General features: G+C 42.5%; 1 pseudogene; it reads right to left on the bottom strand.

The window, feature by feature from the left end:
• The window catches only part of LOC129058764 (angiogenic factor with G patch and FHA domains 1-like), a 54,683-nt pseudogene that overhangs the window by 9,935 nt on the left and 26,160 nt on the right, over positions 1–18,588 (bottom strand).

Below are 18,588 nucleotides of genomic sequence, written 5' to 3'. Positions count from 1 at the left end.
TCACAATTTTTGTGAACCAGAATCTGGACATAGCTTAGATGGGTGCCTCTGCCTCAAGGTTTATTATGAGGCTGGGGCTGTGATTTCAACTGAAGCTGGACTTGGAAAAGATCAGCCTCCAATCTGCCTCATGGAAATTGGCACAATTCAGTGTGAACTGAGAGCCCGAGTTTCTTCCTCTCGATTGGCCTGGGCATCTCCTCAGTTCTCTGTCATGTGGGTATGTACCTAGAGCATCTTAGGACACTGGAGATCGCTTCCTCAGCTTGAGGAATACAATAGAGGGATGGAAAATGAAAGAGATAGAAGTGTGCACAGAAAAAGAGAGAAAGGAAGACAGATTGAGAGAGGAAGCATTAGACAGAGCAAGTAGGAGGAAAATAATAGCTTTGAAAAAATTATAACCTTGGAAGTTGCAATAGACTATGTGATTCCTGCCCATATTCACATGCCAGAACCTTAATCCCCAGTGTAATGGCCTTAGGAGGTGAGAGGTAATTAAGTCCTAAGAATGAGGCCCTCATGATAGAGATTACTGGCTTTTTAGAAGAAACCACAGAAGACAGTCTCTCCCTCTCTCTGCTAAATGAGAATACAAACTGAAGTCTGGAGTTTGAAACTCAGAAGAGAGTCCTTACCAGACCCCAACCATGCTGGAACCCCAATCTCAAATTTCTAGCTTCCAGAACTAAAGTCTTTTGTTTGTAAGTTCCTTAGTCTATGCTTTTTGGTATAGAAGCCTGAACTAACACAAAAGTGTTACCCTATCATTTTTGTTGTATTCTCTTTGACAGGAGCTAGAACCTTGTCCCTAAAGAGGTAAACCAATGACTAGCAGAAATTCTTTAGTTTGCAGAATGACAGATAAGAAAAGATACAACTTGTTGAAAGACTGAAATTTCTTCCACTTAGGAGATTTTTTAAAACTGGCTAAAGTTGGTCAGAACCCATATGGTCAACTGGAGCCTATGTGAAATAAGCTCACTGATGTCAGAGCCCAACTTTCCATCACATATTTTATATTAACTCTCCCCAAATTTGCACAGGTGACCTGTGAGTAAGCAAGAAAAGATGGCTGTTCATGCCTGATGACTTTCCATACACTTTTTCTTTCAGCAATTCCCTACTAATCCAGAACTCACCTCCTAAACCTTTTCTAAGAATATTACTACTTTAAGCAGTATGGCCATTTTCACTATATTGATTCTTCCTATCCATGAGCATGGAATGTTCTTCCATTTGTTCATGCCCTCTTTTATTTCCTTGAGCAGTGGTTTGTAGCTCTCCTTGAAGAGGTCCTTCACATCCCTTGTACGTTGGATTCCTAGGTATTTTATTCTCTTTGAAGCAATTGTGAATGGGAGTCCACTCATGATTTGGCTCTCTGTCTGTCTGTTATTGGTGTATAAGAATGCTTGTGATTTTTGCACATTGATTTTGTATCCTGAGACTTTGCTGAAGTTGCCTATCAGCTTAAGGAGATTTTGGGCTGAGACGATGGGGTTTTCTGGATATACAATCGTGTCATCTGCAAACGGACAATTTGACTTCCTCTTTTCCTAATTGAATACCCTTTATTTCTTTCTCCTTAATGACTGCCCTGGCCAGAACTTCCAACGCTATGTTGAATAGGAATGGTGAGAGAGGGCAACCCTGTCTTGTGCCAGTTTTCAAAGGGAATGCTTCCAGTTCTTGCCTATTCAGTATGATATTGGCTGTGGGTTTGTCATAGATAGCTCTTATTATTTTGAGATACGTCCCATCAATACCTAATTTATTGAGAGTTTTCAGCATGAAGAGCTGTTGAATTTTGTCAAAGGCCTTTTCTGCATGTCTTGAGATAATCATGTGGTTTTTGTCTTTGGTTCTGTTTATGTGATGGATTACATTTATTGATTTGCATATGTTGAACCAGCCTTGCATCCCAGGGATGAAGCCCACTTGATCATGGTGAATAAGCTTTTTGATGTGCTGCTGGATTCGGTTTGCCAGTATTTTATTGAGGATTTTTGCATCGATGTTCATCAGGGATATTGGTCTACAATTCTCTTTTTTTATTGTGTCTTTGCCAGGCTTTGGTATCAGGAAGATGCTGGCCTCATAAAATGAGTTAGGGAGGATTCCCTCTTTTTGTATTGATTGGAATAGTTTCAGAAGGAATGGTACCAGCTCCTCCTTGTACCTCTGGTAGAATTCGGCTGTGAATCCATCTGGTCCTGGACTTTTTTTGGTTGGTAAGCTATTAATTATTGCCTCAATTTCAGAGCCTGTTATTGGTGTATTAAGAGATTCAACTTCTTCCTGATTTAGTCTTGGGAGGGTGTATGTGTTGAGGAATTTATCCATTTCTTCTAGATTTTCTAATTTATTTGCATAGAGATGTTTAGAGTATTCTCTATGGTAACTTGTATTTCTGTGGGATCGGTGGTGATATCCCCTTTTTCATTTTTTATTGTGTCTATTTGATTCTTCCCACTTTTCTTCTTTATTAGTCTTGCTAGCGGTCTATCAATTTTGTTGATATTTTCAAAAAACCAGCTCCTGGATTCATTGATTTTTTGAAGGGTTTTTTGTGTCTTTATTTCCTTCAGTTCTGCTCTGATCCATCAAGCTACCAATAACTTTCTTCACAGAATTGGAAAAAAATACTTTAAGTTCATATGGAACCAAAAAAGAGCCTGCATTGCCAAGTCAATCCTAAGCAAAAAGGACAAAGCTGGAGGCATCACACTACCTGACTTCAAACTATACTACAAGGCTACAGTAACCAAAACAGCATGGTACTGGTACCAAAACAGAGATATAGATCAATGGAACAGAACAGAGCCCTCAGAAATAACGCCACACATCTACAACAATCTGATCTTTGACAAACCTGACAAAAACAAGAAATGGGGGAAGGATTCCCTATTTAATAAATGGTGCTGGGAAAACTGGCTAGCCATATGTAGAAAGCTGAAACTGGATCCCTTCCTTACATCTCATACAAAAATTAATTCAAGATGGATTAAAGACTTAAATGTTAGACCTAAAACCATAAAAACCCTAGAAGAAAACCTAGGCAATACCATTTAGGACATAGGCATGGGCAAGGACTTCATGTCTAAAATACCAAAAGCAATGGCAACAAAAGCCAAAATTGACAAATGAGATCTAATTAAACTCAAGAGTTTCTGCACAGCAAAAGAAACTACCATTAGAGTGAGCAGGCAACCTACAGAATGGCAGAAAATTTTTGCAATCTACTCATCTGAAAGATATCCAGAATCTACAAAGAACTCAAATAAATTTACAAGAGAAACACAAACAACCCCATCACAAAGTGGGCAAAGGATATGAACAGACACTTCTCAAAAGAAGACATTTATGCAGCCAACAGACCCATGAAAAAATGCTCATCCTCACTGGCCATCAGAAAAATACTAATCAAAACCACAATGAGATATCATCTCACACCAGTTAGAACGGCGATCATTAAAAAGTCAGGAAACAACAAATGCTGGAGAGGATGTGGAGAAATAGGAACACTTTTACACTGTTGGTGGGACTGTAAACTAGTTCAACCATTGTGGAAGTCAGTGTGGCGATTCCTCAGGGATCTAGAACTAGAAATACCATTTGACCCAGGCATCCCATTACTGGGTATATACCCAAAGGAATATAAATCACGCTGTTATAAAGACACACGCACATGTATGTTTATTGCGGCACTATTCACAATAGCAAAGACTTGGAACCAACCCAAATGTCCACCAATGATAGACTGGATTAAGAAAACGTGGCACATATACACCATGGAATACTATGCAGCCATAAAAAATGATGAGTTCATGTCCTTTGTAGGGACACGGATGAAGCTGGAAACCATCATTCTCAGCAAACTATCACAAGGACAAAAAACCAGACACCGCATGTTCTCACTCATAGGTGGGAATTGAACAATGAGAACACTTGGACACAGGAAGGGGAACATCACACACCGAGGCCTGTTGTGGTGTGGGGGGAGGGGGGAGGGATAGCATTAGGAGATATACCTAATGTAAATGACGAGCTAATGGGTGCAGCACACCAACATGGCACATGCATACATATGTAACAAACCTGCATATATATATATATATATATATATATATATATATTTGCTCAAAAACCCAGTGTTATAATACTGGCTTCTGAGGCACTGAGCTGTGAGCCACTTTTTAAAATAACAAACTGATTCACTCACAACTTAGTGTTGTTGTGAGACTTTGTGGGGGCGCCCACCACATAGGCTGAGATAAGGCATGTAGACATGATTCTAAATATAATGAACAGGTACTGGAATATTTAATGCCAGAGGACAGTATCTAATTTTCTTTTAATTTCAACCTCTTTCTGGTGTAGAATGGAAAAGTAAGGCCAGTGGGGAAGTGCCTTTCCCAAGATCACACTGCTGGACCCCAGGCCTGTTTGATTTGCAGGCCATGTTTCCTTCACCCCTCCCTGTAATGCTTCTATCTCTAAGTTTATGCATTATTTTATTATTTATGCATTATTTTATTATTTCAATAGGACATTATTTTATTATTTCAATAGGACATTATTTTATTATTTAAATAGGATGCCAGGCCATGATTTTTATGTATATATACATATATACACACATATATACACATATGTGTGTATATAGACACATATATTTGTCCATATATACATATATGTGTCTATATATACATATATACACATATATACATATATGTGTCTATATATACATATAGACACATATATACATATATGTGTCTATATATACATATAGACACATATATACATATATGTGTCTATATACACATATATACACATATATACATATCTGTGTCTATATACACATACATACACATATATACATATCTGTATCTATATATACATATATACACATATATACATATATATGTGTGTATATACATATATACATATATTTATGTATCTATATATACATATGTGTCTATATATGTGTCTATATATACATATATGCGTATATATATGTGTGTGTGTGTATATATATATATATATATTTATTTATTTATTTATTTATTTTTGAGATGGAGTCTCGCTCTGTCACCCAGGCTGCAGTACAGTGGCACGATCTCGGCTCACTGTAAGCTCCACCTCCCGAGTTCACGCCATTCTCCTGCCTCAGCCTCCGGAGTAGCTGGGACTACAGGCGCCCGCCACCACACCCAGCTAATTTTTTTGTATTTTTAGTAGAGACAGGGTTTCACCATTTTAGCCAGGATGGTCTCGATCTCCTGACTTCGTGATCCACCCACCTTGGCCTCCCAAAGTGCTGGGATTACAGGCGTGAGCCACCGTGCCCAGTCTATATATATATTTTTTCTAGACAGCATCTCGCTCTGTCATCCAGGCTGGAGTGCAGTGGCACAATCATGGCTCAATGCAATCTCTGCCTCCTGGGTTCAAGTGATTCTTACACCTCAGCCTCCTGAGTGGCTGGGATTACAGTGATGCATCACCATATCTGGCTAATTTTTGCATTTTTAGTAGAGAAGTGTTTTTGCCATGTTGGCCATGGCTGGTTTCAAACTCCTGGCCTTAAGTGATTCACCTGCCTTGGCCTCCCAGTGCGCTAAGATTACAGGCATGAGCCACTGCACCCAACCGATTTTTATTCATTCTATCTCATATGTCTCCAATGAATGGTTTTGGGAGTTGATACTGGCATAAACCCATTATGCATACTTCAGGTATGGGGAGACCTGAAGCACACAATGACTTTTTATATGGTCACAGAAATGAAAAGAAAAAGAAGGTTTTAACCCAAATCTGTTTCCTCAAACCTGGGGCCCTGGCTGCATTTAGATCTTTTTGAGGAGTAAGGAGTATAATTGTGTTTGCATAACTGCGTACAGGTAAAGAGTGGACATGGGAGAGGAGGGTGAGCAATCAGCAGCCCAGCAGGGCCTTTGCATAGATTTGTGGAAGAAAAGGGCTCAAGGGATGGAAGCTTGAAGAAGTTAACAGGCTTCCCTTGTGACAGAACCTGACAGAATTTAGAACTTTGGGAACCAGACACCCACATGCTAGAGACAGCCCTGTATGTAGCTCATTTCATGGGAGATGCTTAAGAGAGCACTGTGTTCTCGTTGTATGCTACATTCCTAAGCTGTTGCCTGAGAAAGGCTCAAAGTGAGAGCCTTTTCTGATAATATACACATTGGCTCAAACCGCATCCTTGATACCTCTGACCATTTGGCAACAGGCACCCACAGGTAACACAGTGTAGCGCGGGGCAGGTCCGTCCATGCCAGGCCTCCCTTGTCATCTCATCTGGGCAACCCCAAGCTGCCCACCATTACCATGTATTGCAGGGGGAGCAGGAAAGGAGGAAGCTCTTCTTGACAGGGGCAAGTTGTCAGGTGTTGGAACCCTGGTGTGTCTGTCATGTTCATACCCAGGTCATGTCTGGTAGAATAAAAAGTTGAGCATTGAGGACCAAGTGTGTCTACTCAGATGTGAATCCCAGGCCTTAAGCTGTCCTCTAGTTTCCTCATTGGCTGGGGGTCTATGAGGATGCTCCTATGTTCCTGATCTAGGAAGCAGAATTTCTAATGGGGATGTCACCTGGTGGTAAAAACAAAGCTGACTATTAACTTGCTCTTTCTTTTTTTTTTTGGATGGAGTCTTACTCTGCCACCCAGGCTGGAGTGCAGTGGCGCGATCTTGGCTCACTGCAAGCTCTGCCTCGTGGGTTCACGCCATTCTCTTGCCTCACCCTCCCGAGTAGCTGGGACTACAGGTGCCCCCACCATGCCCAGCTAATTTTTTGTACTTTTAGTAGAGACAGGGTTTCACCATGTTAGGCAAGATGGTCTCGATCTCCTGACCTCGTGATCCACGTGCCTCGGCCTACCAAAGTGCTGGGATTACAGGTATGAGCCACCGCGCCCGGTCGGGAACTCTCTTTATAGAGCTGCATTAAAATCAGTGAGCAGCTATTTGATGGGTTCAACTCCCCCATCTCCTTGGACAAGGGGCAGGTTCACCACACCCCCAAGCATGGCATACAGTGAGCTATGGTGAGAGCAGGCACATGGGAGTCTCTACAGACAGGGGCCTGATAAAACCAAGATAGGCCCAGGACCCAGACCCAAATGTGGAATTTCTCTGGGCTCTCTCTTAAGGCTTTTCCATGAGTGACTCAAAGTTCTCCCCCCCAAAAATCTGGCCTTCATTAGTCCCAATGGCAACTTGGTTAGATGTAAAGTCCCTTTTTACCCACTTGTAGAAATATCAGAGAAGGCCTTTGTGTTGTTTTTACTCTACACTAGGCTGTATTTATTCATGCTGCTACAGTTTGTATTGTTTTAATTATTCACCACTGGTACCATCTGTAGCAGACAGCTTCAGTGTACTACCAGACCTTCTCCAAGACTTAAAAGCCACCACTATCACTATTACTCTACAAAAATAGGGAAGAGGTTACATGAAAAAGGGGTTACATTGTTCCCTGCATTTGTCTGCAATGTGTCATCTCAGAGAGCTCATCCCTGCAGCCCATCAGGGCAGAAGCAGTGCCCTCACATGTCTTTTTAATGTTCTATAATGGAGGTCACTTCCCAGAGTGGTTTAGCCTTTCGATGACTATTATTTCTGATCAAAATGGAATAAAACTAGAAATCAATAACAGAAGAAAACAAAAATATCAACATATGTATGGAAATTAACTCACTTTTGAGCATGCTCATGTTTAAGGGTTGTAAGACTTAGTATTGTGAAGATGTTCATGATGCCTAAAGCAAGCTACAGATTCAATGCAATCCCTTTTAAATTAACAATTAAAAAAATAGAAAAAAAAACAAAAAATTATATGGAATCTCAAGCGACCATAAAGAGCCCAAAAATGTTTTAAAAAACAACAATGTTAATGACCTCACCTTTTCTGATTTCAAAGCACATTACAAAGCAACAGTAATGAAAACAGTTTGTTTCTGGCATAAAAGACAGACAATTTCCCCCCAAAAAAACAGAAGGTAGCACAGATGTAAATCTCGCACATATGAGCAAATAGTTATTTACACACCCATATTCATTGCAGCATTATTCACAAAGGCTAATAGGTGAAAGCAACACAAACTTTCCTCACAGAATGAATAAATAAATACAATTTGTAATATAAAAGTAATGGAATATTACTCAGCTTTTAAAGGCAGAAAATCTTGTTAACATCCACAATAAAGATAAATCTTGAGAACATGATGCTAAGTACAATTAGTCACAATAAAACAGATACTCTATGATTCTACTTATATGTAATATCTAAAGTATTAAAACTCTTAGAAACAGAAAATAGAATGATTTTTATCAGGAGCCAGGTGGTAAGGAAAATGAGTAGTTGTCATTTCATGTGTGTATTGAGTTTTAGTTTTGCAAGAGAAAAAAGTTTTACAAATATGTTGCATAACAATGTAAATACACTTACCATGATTGAATTGTATAAGAAAAAATATTAAAGATTCTAAATTTTATGTTATATATTTTTACCACAATCAAAATTAAAAATGACACCCAAGGGCCAAGAGTGATGGCTCATGCCGGTAATCCCAGCACTCTGGAAAGCTCAGGCATGCAGATCACTTGAGGCCATGAGTTCAAGACCAGGTTGGCCAACATGGGGAAACCCCAACTCTATGAAAAATACAAAAATTAGCCAGGCGTGGTGGTGCACACCTTTAATGCCAGCTACTCAGGAGGCAGCAGCAGGAGAATTGCTTTAACCTGGGAGGTGGAGGGTGCAGTGATTCAAGATTGTGCCACTGCACTTTGGGTGACAGGGTGAGATTCTGTCAAAAAAAAAAAGACACCTGAAAGAGATAGAATTACAAAGTTTTGAAAAATTGCCTTAAAAATCACATAAGTCTTTCTTTCACACGAAGATAATATAAACAACAGATGTTGAAATTAAGACAATTTCCATAACTACTCACTTAGAATCAATTATTGGCCATCAACCAAGAAGAAAATATACAAGTCATAAACAAAATAGGGGCAATATTTATACAAGCAAACAAACAGATCATTATATTCACAAAAGACATAGGGCTGGTTCATATTTGACTTTTGCCCCACATTGTCTTAAGGTGTACAGAGTTGAATATTGTCATAAAAAATTATATTATATAAATTAAAACTAAAAGCAATAAACTGATGTAAGGTGCCCTACCCTAAAAAAGGGAACAGAAATATAAAATTGCAAAACAAAGTTAAAAGAAACATTAATCCCCAGAATTCTGATTAGAATAATGTAATTCAAAATCATAATAAATAGGTAGAAAGTAAAAACACAATTGACTGATGTGAGACAGCCTACTCTAAAAAAAATGCAGAAACATAAAATTATAAAACATAATTAAGAGAAATTTTAATCCATAAAATCCCGAATAAACACAGTGTCCTACTGAAAAAGAATCCTAGGTAACTACAATTTTCAACTTTTCCTGTGAATTCATGAAAAGTGTAAATTTTGAATCATTTGGATACAGTTAGGGCAACGACATTTTAGAGAAAACACATTATAATTATCATAAAGAGCTGTGATGAGAAAGTTTTAAGGAACAAGCATTTAAGTAATACTAGAGAAACTTTTTATATTTATTTATTTATTTAATTATTTATTTAGAGACGGCGTCTTGCTCTGTCGCCCAGGCTGGAGTGCAGGGGTGCGATCTCGGCTCACTGCAAGCTCCACCTCCCGGGTTCCCGCCATTCTCCTGCCTCAGCCTCCCAAGTAGCTGGGACCACAGGCGCCCACCACGCCCGGATAATTTTTTGTATTTTTAGTAGAGACGTGTTAGCCAGGATGGTCTCCATCTCCTGAGCTCGTGATCCACCCGTCTTGGCCTCCCAAAGTGCTGGGATTACAGGCGTGAGCCACCGCGCCCGGCCGAAACTTTTAAATTATGCTACTGATGCATTGCTGCTTTTCTTACACAAAATGGTAAGGCTGTAATCTAGCCTTTAGGAGAAAAGTCTTACATTTTTAAATACAGTAACAATATAAATATTGTAAATACAGTATAAAACATTGATATATAAAATAAAAATTGGGAATAAATTGTACTATTATTTAAATAAAAGTTGAGGAAACTGAAAGAAAATGCTAATAGTAACACTGTGCCTACAGTCAACTAAACATACAAGCCAAATATTTTAATAAATTATTAATTATATAATTTATACATAACATCTACATTGGAGCATGCTATTTTAGAACCTCTGAAACTGAAATTACAGACAATTGTGACATACAACAATTCAGAAAGTGAAAACACAGTCATAGTAATCTTCATATTAAAGAAGACAGAATTATTAAATAATAAGTGAGAAATAAGGTAACAATTGGGAATTCAATATATGTTGAACAACTTTCTAATTTCCCTTACAGAAAAAGTTTTTGTAAGAAATCTGTAAAATGAGTACATACAATAAGCCATCCTACAGTAGAGGCTGTTGGCATATAGAGTTTAAATTTCTATGATTAGGTCCCACTAAGAAAAAGAAAATTTTAAAATAAAATAATTAGATTTTCCTATTTAATAAGATACTTTTTGCCTGTAAAGTTTTTCAGTCTAATTTTTTTGTAAAATTATGTTTTAGCCTTCATAGGACTTGACATTATAAAGCAGAAAACAGGTGTCATCTGTCTCTGGTGTTCCTGGAATTTCTAAAACAAATCCCAACGCCTCCATATCTCCCCTCACACACTTCTGATTTGAGGCACAACAGATTTATAAAAAATGGCATAACAAGGGTCTCCAGAAGTGTGCACAGATTTTCCCAGATCCCCAAAAGCCATGACAAACGAGTCAGATGATTTAGGTTCTCACAAGATTCTGGGAGGACTTTGGCTCTCAGTGTGAATGCACTGGAAGATTCTGGGAGGGAGAGAAAAAGCCTTAGAGGATTGCAGAGTAGAATAAGCATAAGACAAGAAATGTTCCTCTGTAACAGCAAGAAAAATAAAAGTAGGCTTTTCCAAAACAATTTCCACTGGAGCAGAGATGACCACACCATATTCAAACTCTGGCATTGTCCGTGAGCTTTAATAGGGTTTTTTGTTTTTCTCTTGTAAATTTTTTTCATTGCTGCAGAAAGGTGATCAAGTCTGGCTTACAGACTGTCCACTACAGTTTCTTCTTTTACCCAGAACAGCAATTGGGCTAATCAGAAAATGCCCAACTCCCAGTATCTCCTTCAGGAGAGAATTAAAACAGTAGAATATGTGTTGAAATGTTTGGCTTTTTGATAAATTGTCTAATGACTGGATTCTGTCTCTCCTGATGTGGAGTGCTCAAGGACATGATGGAGTCATATGGATGACAGTTTGTGTCTGCTGAGAAGAAAGATGAGTGCTTGTTACAGCACTAGAGAAACTGCAATACCACAGACAGTCAACTGGGGAAGAAAACAGACAATAGAATCTAGCATACATTGAGAAAAAAATTCTCTTTAACTTGGAAACACACCCAAGTCCACAGAAAATATATTTGGGAACGTGTTTGTGAAGCACCTAGAATCTATAGCCTGAACTATTGCTGTCAGTATCCCTCTTTACTGAGCCAGTCTTTAAATGCTAGATTTGATGAGTGCTGTATAGATCCCCAGATCTCATAAAAAAAAAATCACAAGGCACACAGAGAAGGCAGGAAATATTCCCCATTGGAAGAAAAACATAAATAGCCAGAAACTGAATCTTAACAAATAAAGATTTTTGCATATCTGATAGAGAACTTAAAATAATCATCTTAAGCATTCTCAATGAACAAAAATATAACAAAAAGAGACAACTGAGTGAAATTTAAAAATAATGAATGAGAAAAATAAGATATCAACAAAGAGATAAAAACTATTTTTAAAAACCCAACAGAAATCATAGAGTTGAAGAATATAATAACTGAGTTTTATAAATTCACTACAGAGACGCAAGAGCAAACAATGGAGCAGAAAAAAGAAAACTGAACATATATTATTCACAAATATTGAGTCCTGGAAACTAATATTTTAAAGAATGGGAAAAATACGGGTGAAATATAAGACTTACTGGACACCATCAAGTAGACCAATACATTCAGAGATAGAGTCTTTTAAAAAGAATAGAGGGAGAAAATGGCATAAGCATTATTTCGGAGAAAAAGCGGGGATGCTAAGAACTTTCCACATTTCAAAGCGATGAAACAAAAAATACTAGCAACCAAGAATAATTGATCTGGGAAATATTGTATTTCAAAAATTAGAAAAAAATAAAGACATTCAAAGATTAAAATAAAAAAGCTAAGGTTGTTAACTACTAGAATAACCCTAGGAAAAAGAAATGCTAAAGCGAGTTAATTATGTTGAAAAATTAAATGATGCTGGACAGCATCATAAAACCACATGAAAATATAAAGCTCTCTGTTCAATGTAAATATATACACAGATATACAATTTTCTACTATAATGGTGCATTAAATTCTTAAATCTCTGTGAAAATACACATCATATATAAAGATACAATTTGTAACGTTAAGAAAGTGAGGGAAGTAAAAATGAATATATTTTGTATGTTTTTAAGGTGAAGTTGAAGGCAAAAGCCATTTGCCCTGGGGACCTTAGCGCTGGACAAGGGAGGAGGCAAGGCTGCCATTTTCTCTCCCTCATTTCTTCCATCTCCTCTTACTCTGCATAGGGATTTTTCTTGGTCTACAGGAATAGTCAATAGGCCAGGCTCTGTCCTGCACACACACACACACACACACACACACACACACACACACACACACACACACACACACACGTTCAGGTGGGCATGGCATGTATACACGGAACCTGGGATTTTAATTTTTAAATTTTCAAAAAGTGGGAAACCAAGGATTTTTGGCATGATTCTCAGGACTTTGGGCTGGGGAAAGGGTAAATCTTTGCTTTCTGCCATGTGGTGTGCCATCAGTTATTGAGGCTTTCTCCCTGAAGGTGTCCCCCAAGGAGATGGTGCAGGAGATTTACCCGGTGCTCATGGTCTGTGAATACATGTGTCACTGCACCGGCTTCTCACTGCCCCTGGACAGCAACATGCTGGACCACTTCTCAGAGATGTGCAACATTGAGGAGCTGCCGGAGGGCTCAGGGCTGTGCATGAGGGAAGGCTTGTTTGGAAGTTGGGTGGACTGCCTTGGGGAGGGCCCCCAGAAGCAGGGCCAGGCAGCAATTCCCCACTCCTCTGAGGGCTCTGCGTCACAGATGAGCACATGAAGTGGGATTGGAGCGCAGCTCGGCTTCTCAGGCTGTCACACCAGCACCTTCTAACTTCACAACCCGTGAGTTAAAGAACAGGGTTCTGATTCTAAAAAAAATCAGGCAGTACCAAGCCAGGCTTGATATCAGCCCAATCAAATTCTATAAAGAAAAATAATGTATTAAAAAAAGAAAGAAAAGCTTCACAGCCTTTGAGTAGGGAAGTCTGCCCAGTGCAGCACTGCCAACTGCTGAGGTGAGATTGGCATGGTTGTAAAGCAAAAGTTCTCACCCACTCAAGTTACCTGCAGGGAAGCTACTCATGTTCTCAGGGCCTACCTGCTTGTTAAGAGCAATTGTAGAAAAGATCTGTAGCTCAGTGTGTCCCAGAATTGATCACAGAACCTTCCCTTTTTCCCAAAAGAACCACCATTAAAATATCGTGAAACACACATTGGAAGACAGTGCTGAACTTGGGGATCCTGAAAAGTTCTTAGGTCACCCCTGCATGAGGGCTGTCCCTGGACAGCAGGGCAAGGTTGTGGAGGCCCCAAAGCTCTGAAGGCTATGCCTACCCAAGACACTAGTGCACAAAGAGGAAGTGGCCTTGTGGCTCCCCAAGACCTGTCTGTGCTTCAGAGGCATTTGGCAGAAGGTTTCTTGTTAACAAGGATCCTTGCCCACTAGCAGGAAGGAGAGAGAGAGAGACAGAAAGAGACATACAGAGAGAGAGAGAATGTGTGTGTGTGTGTTTGTGTGTGTGTGTGTGTGTGTTGAAACCAGAACCCCACCTTATGTGTTTATTGTGGAATTTGAAAATGAAAGCCTAAAGTTGAAAACTAAAATCACACATGACCGCACCCTGCCAACTATTTACTGTCTGAGAAGGGTCGTTCCAGGGTGTAGGACCCTGGTAACACCCTTTTCCCTTCCTTCCTGAAAGAGCCTACACACACTGCTCAAAGCCTGCATCCACATGTACCATGTCCAAGACGAGCTCAAGAGCCTGGACCCATCTGCCACGTTCAGCAGGGTTAACTGCAGCTGCTTGTTCTTCCTGAGCATCTTCTCCAATGGTGACCTGAGAGTTGAGGGAGGCATTGGGGCCAGGATTGAACAGAGGAAAAGGGAGCACGGAGGCCAGGTGGTGAGGACCAGGACATCTCACCTGGAGGGTTCTGGCCCTGACATATCCAGACAAGCATCACATTTAGGTGCAGACAGCTGGCCTTGGGTGGCTCAGTGCTTGTCACCGGCCTTGGGTCCCTCAAACAGTGGGAAATGGAAGAATGGCTTGGAAATGGGCCCCATCGACTGTGTGTCACCTAAGCACATTCTCACAGGGGTCCAGGAGGGGCCATCATGTCCCAGAACCAGAACTGGAAGGTCAAACTTCCAGGGGGAGCAAGGAAGAGTGTCCTTAGTGAAGTGGAGGGCCTCACAGCAAGATGCCTGGCTTAATCAAGCTTGGACATACCTGAAGCACTTTCAGTGACTAAAAGTGCCTATCATGAGCAGCTGGAACCCACTCCCTGAGAGCTTCAAGATGCATGGGTACCTCATGTACCTGTTTGTAATTACAGCCAAGGACCAGCAGGCAGCATTACTGCATCCACATGGGGCTTTTACTGGAATCAGTGTCTCTGCCAGCCCCTCACAGGCTCTTGGGATGCCACTCATTCTGGGTCTGTGGACAGACAATGCAGGACACTTGCTCAGTGCCCACCCACTCCTTGTGGCCCACAGCCCATCACTCAACCCCAGCCCCACCATCCCCTGCTTCCTAAGCCGTTCCTCATGCCAGAAGAAAAGGCAATGCCTTTGTCCCACAGCCTCTGCCTTGTGTCATGTCATGTGGGGGTATGGAATGAACTGGCCAGCCTAAACTCCAGTGCTTCTGCCTGAAGAATCTGTCCCCGCTGTCTGAGTCCCCTTCTAGGGAGCTGTCAGTCGGGGAGAGAGCAGCCCTGGAAGACAGGCCCACCTGCTTCTGTTTGACTTCAGGGCAGCCTCTCAGGGCAAGAACCCAGAGCAGACGGAGGCCTCACAGAAGGCTGTGGCAGGGCTCTGGGCTTGGTGGCTGAGCATCTCCCTCTCTGCTGCCAGCCATGGGGCCCAGAACCACCCATTCAAGAGGGTCACCACCACATTGCAGGTGTGCAGCTGGACGGCTCCCCAGGCAGAGCCTACCATGGACTCCATGCACACAGAGGATGCACACTTTGAGGCTGGACTATAAGGAGAACATTCATGAAGAGGTGCATGCAGCCTGGTCCTGCCCTCACTGGGAACCCCCTTCCATCTGGGTACCAGACAGAATTCTATGAACTTTCCTGGAGGCTCCATGCTGGTCTGTTCATCTGGAAGTTTGAGGCTGTCCATGAGGAAGTAACAAAAGAGATATCTCAGAGCAGCTTGTGGGGCACAGGCTGAGCCCTTGCCTAGTCCCTCCCTAGTCCCTTTGCAGAGCTGGGGCTGGAACAAGGACCTGTGGATAATGAGCGAACTGCTCTGCAATAACCGGCCTGAGCAGCTGCTTCAAGAAACAGCCACAATCAAGGCGCCTATAGCCCCTGCTGAGTGACTGGCAGCCTCAGGCCTACCTGCCATCTGTGAGCAGGTTTTCTTGCTAATAGGATGAAAGCAAAGAAAGCTGGAATAAGCCCAGCCCTCTCAGGTACCTTGAAGGCTGTTGGAGTTCCTTGCAAAGGCTTCTAGCCTTCTGCTTCTTGGCAGCCCACCCAAGCGCCTTTTTCCGGCCTCTAAGACTTTGATGCTCTGGAAGGAGAGGGCCCTACTTTTCACTAGGCTATGGAGCCAGGCCCATCCAGCTCCCTACTTCCACTCCTACTTCCACTAACAACCATAGGGCACACACTGCCCAACCATGGCCCTTCTAAGGCAGAAGATCATTTGTCTTGCAGTTTCAGCTTGCTAGGGCTTAAAAATTATCAGTGCTGTTATTAAGATAGAGAAGTGAGATCATCAGCACAGGTGACAGCACAGGCCGGGCTGCTGGGGAGGCTGAGGGAGAGTGTCCAGCCTATTCTGCCAGCAGGGCCTTGCCAGGGGTGTCTCATGACCCAGTCCCTTAGAGAAGCATGCAGACTTCTCAGCAGGGAGCTGGAAGGTGCAGATCAGGGAAGCCCAGCACCACTGATGGTGAAGTGGAGCTACCTCCCATCAAGCTGTGTCTCCACAGCTGACCCGTGGAGCCAGGAGGTGATTTACAACACCTGCAAGGCAGTCAGCTCCATCAGCTGTATGCCCTTCAACGTTCACTTCAACTCAAACATCCCACCAGAAAGCAGTGGGGACTGGCCAATGCAGAAGCCCAGCAAAGTGGAATAGAGCATCCTGGGGTGGGGGATCTGAGGCCTGCCTGCTCATCTGAGCACTGCTCCCTGGGGGTGTGCTCTGAAGGCTCCCTGAAGGGCTGTGAGCTCATCAGGGAGACCCTGAGCCTGTGGAACATGCCTGAGGCCATTCCCATGGGGATTTGTGCCTTCTTGCACCTCCTTGCTCATCTCACTATGCGATTGGTGACTGTGCTGAGGTGGGCCTCGAGCATCTCCTGGGCTGCGTCAGCACAGGGCTCTGGGCCTGGCCTGGCATTGAGGGATGGCAAATAAGGGGCCTGGGTTTGAATTGTCACCTTCTATGGTTACAGAAAATAAGGAAGTCCAGACCTGCAGGACTGGAACCCTATCAAAGGGGTTAGGAGGCTGCTCACTTTCCCTCAGGGCCCCATGTGGAAGAGCTGAGGGAGGTTAAGGAGACCCTGGGGACTCACTTGTTCTGTCTGGGCTTCCCCCAGCTCCACCCTTTGAAAACCATTTTCTGGGAAGAGCTCAGGAACCTCTTGTGCTCTAGTGAGGTAGGGCCTTCCCTCACAGGGTATTGGCGAGGAGGTATTCTGAGACCCTGTGAGTGAGAAGCTAACACAGTGCCTGAGAATACTCACGGGAGCTGTCATCCTCTGTGACCATCAGGTGACCTTGTAGTGTTCAGACTGCCTGGCCTGGCCTTGGGCTTGGTGAGGCTGTTTTGGGGTCAGCTGCTTTAGACTCCCACTTTCTCTGCATTCAAACAGTGACTGTTTTAGTGTTTGTTTATGGGTTTAAAAAATCCTAATATTTCATTTATTGTAGTTTCAGCTTGTATGTGTGTATTTGTATAAATTTTATTAGAAGAAAGAGGGCTTAAGACAACAGCATTTTAAGGAGGTCTTAATGGGGCATAGACTTTTATGTCACAACAGCTAATACTGACCTCTTTTTCTACCTTTGCATAAAGTATACATAGAAAGTGTAGCCAGAGGTGGTGAGGCCAAGTGTCTAGAGCTGAGCTGCTTGGGCTTGCTTGCTGGCCTGCAGTCAGGTGGACTCTGGCTGCGAGGCGGTGCCCACCCTGGATGTATACCCCCCACCCCCTCTCCTTAGTTCCTGAGTAACCAACACAAGGCAGTGCTAATGAGCAGGGGAGTGATGGGCATCGGGAACCCCAATACTATCCGGGAAGATTTGAATGCCATCTGGGCTGGGGCTGTTGGGGGTAGGGGCTGTGGCTGCCTTGGCTTGTCATGGTGCCACCCACAGATGTGCTTGCCCTGTGCTGCTTCTCCAGCAGCTGACTGCCTATGGCCCTGAGCCTGTCACACCATGCTTGCTACCTCATGCTACTTGTGTTTGAAAAACCATCCCGAGATGGTGCTGCTGAATGTGAGTGCTGAAAAGGGGGCAGCACCTTTGTTCTGGGGGATTAGAAGCTGATCAGATTCCTCCTGACTCCCTCCCAAAACAAGTGGGGCTGGTGCTGCAATTAACGATGCCCCCCAGAAGATGTGTTTGCACTGGCTGAACAAATAGACGATGCACAGCCCTAAATGAAGACACATGAGTGGGGTGTGTGGACATCAGTCAGCAGCTGGGAAACAGGTGCCTCTCAGGCCTCTCACTCTTCAGCAAGTGTGGAATGTGCCCATGCCCTTGAGTGTATACATCTGGAGTGTAGACATCTGGAGTGTAGACATCTGGAGTGTAGACATCTGCCTGTCGCTTTTGCTGCCACTATCCCCAGGCCCAATCTGGCTTAAAGTCCAGGTTTTAAGTAAAAAAGATAAGAGGCTTTTCTGTGTTCTGGGATAGGAAGCCAGGGATCTGTGTAGGGCTGGGGTTGTGTGCACATTAGTTTTGTGACAGGATGAGAGCTACAGTGGTTTTATTAATCGTGAGAGCCTGGCCTGGTTGTAGCTCCTGGTGAGGGGGAGGGAGTCAGCAGTGTTGGTCCGGGAGACATCCATGTGCCCAGCCCGGGCCTTCCTGC

This window comes from Pongo abelii, chromosome 2, assembly GCF_028885655.2.
Source record: "Pongo abelii isolate AG06213 chromosome 2, NHGRI_mPonAbe1-v2.0_pri, whole genome shotgun sequence".
Lineage (NCBI taxonomy): Eukaryota > Metazoa > Chordata > Mammalia > Primates > Hominidae > Pongo > Pongo abelii.
The sequence above is the reverse complement of the archived record's forward strand: the minus strand, read 5'-3'. Positions and strand labels throughout refer to the sequence as shown.